Here is a 1,719-nt window from a genome sequence, read left to right as displayed (position 1 = left end):
GGAGCGCACTAATTTGAAAACACTAATGGCTAACAATATATATACAATTTAACTTGACAGAATGGATTGCTTTGTAATATCTACACCCCGAGTAACGTTAAGTGACTCATCGGCCTCTTCAGATAGTTATTTGTTCAGACAATAATGAGAAAATCAGCTTAAGTTGGTGAGCTTGCTTTGAAAGCATCATATCAGGTGGCTCTTAGGATTGCTCAGTGTAAAAAAACCGTATCAAATAGCAGAAGATCTGATATTGCCTGCAGCCACTGATATGTGCAAAACAATGTTTGGGAATGACGACTGTGTAATTAAACTGAAAGCCATTCCGCTGTCGGATATAACCATTGCTTGGCGGATTGATGAAATGGCATCTGATGTGAGGGTGCGATTGGTAGAAAAACTGAAGCTGGCAGAGGCCTTTGCATTACAGCTGGATGAGGCTACAGATGTCTCAAAGGATGCGCAGCTTTTCGCATTTGTACGCTTTGCAGATGGAAATGAAATGAAGTTTTTTCTGCAGCGGGAGAAGAACACACGACGCTGCTTTATCATTCTGAGGTGCGTTGGCTTTCTCGTGGATCAGTATTGTCACATGTGTTTGAGTTACGCGCATCTATTCACGAGTTTTTACTTAAACATTGCACAGAGCTGGCTGCAAAGTTCAATGACAATACATGGCTCACTAAATTGGCTTATCTGGCGGATGTTTTCTCTGAGCTGAACAGACTTAACTCTTCTATGCAGGGCTGCAATGCACATGCAATTCAGCTTTATGACAAGATAGATGGTTTACTGAAGAAAATGAAAAGGTGGAGAGAGCGAGTCAAGGAGGGAATTTTTTCCATGTTTTCATCTGTGGATGACCTGGGTGATTCTGCAGTGCTTTCGCTTCAAGTGACAGATTTAATTGTTGCGCACTTAGAGGCACTCGAGGGGCAGTTTGGAAAGTACTTTTCTGAAGCTGAATCCTGGCGAAAGGACTAGACATGGATACAGTTTCCATTTAAAGACAATGCATCAGATAGATCAAATTTGACAGTGACAGAGCAGGATCAACTGATTGATTTAGGCACTGACAGTACATACAAAAACATATAAGAGACAAGCCCTCTCGCCCAGTTCTGGATCTCCTGCCAGAAAGACTTTCCTCAACTGGCAACAAAAGCAATGATTGGCATTTTGCCTTTTGCCTATCTTTGTGAAAGTGCATTCTCCTCCCTCTCCTACCTGAAAAGCAAATATCGTGCAAAACTGCAGCCTGAGTCTGACATGATACTCTGCCTAACAACATCAATATCCGATCACCGATCACCGATCACAGAAAGCAGTATCTGCCGATACCGATCTTTTTAAAGCCTTCTTTTTATCATGTAGAATTATTTATAGTGATGATCCAATCAAGATTTTTAGACATTTATTCAGAGCCTGAATTTAATTTTTGAAAAATGAATTCCTCTTTTAGGTGACTCTTGTGAGAGGGGATTTTTTAATTTGAGGGGTGGAGGGGGGTATTTTTTAGACATTTTTCAAAAATATATATTTAGCTCACCTAAATGTTTGATCATGCCATGCATTTTTGTTTTGACAATCGTGCCATTGTTGCACAATAGCTTACACACAGCACAAGCCTGATTTCGTGAGCTATATGTGAGGTGGCCTTTTACACCAGGTTCACACATACTCTGTTTGCAGTGCGTATGCAGTCCATGTGTGGTACGT

General features: G+C 40.9%; 1 protein-coding gene across 1 annotated transcript in view; it reads right to left on the bottom strand.

Moving 5' to 3' along the window:
• wdr13 (WD repeat domain 13) overlaps nt 1–1,719 on the bottom strand; it is a 12,585-nt gene that overhangs the window by 6,187 nt on the left and 4,679 nt on the right. The gene's annotated exons all lie outside the window — the stretch shown is intronic.

This window comes from Sinocyclocheilus rhinocerous, unplaced genomic scaffold (genome assembly GCF_001515625.1).
Source record: "Sinocyclocheilus rhinocerous isolate Xijiao unplaced genomic scaffold, SAMN03320098_v1.1 scaffold3854, whole genome shotgun sequence".
NCBI classification, from domain to species: domain Eukaryota; kingdom Metazoa; phylum Chordata; class Actinopteri; order Cypriniformes; family Cyprinidae; genus Sinocyclocheilus; species Sinocyclocheilus rhinocerous.
The sequence above is the reverse complement of the archived record's forward strand: the minus strand, read 5'-3'. Positions and strand labels throughout refer to the sequence as shown.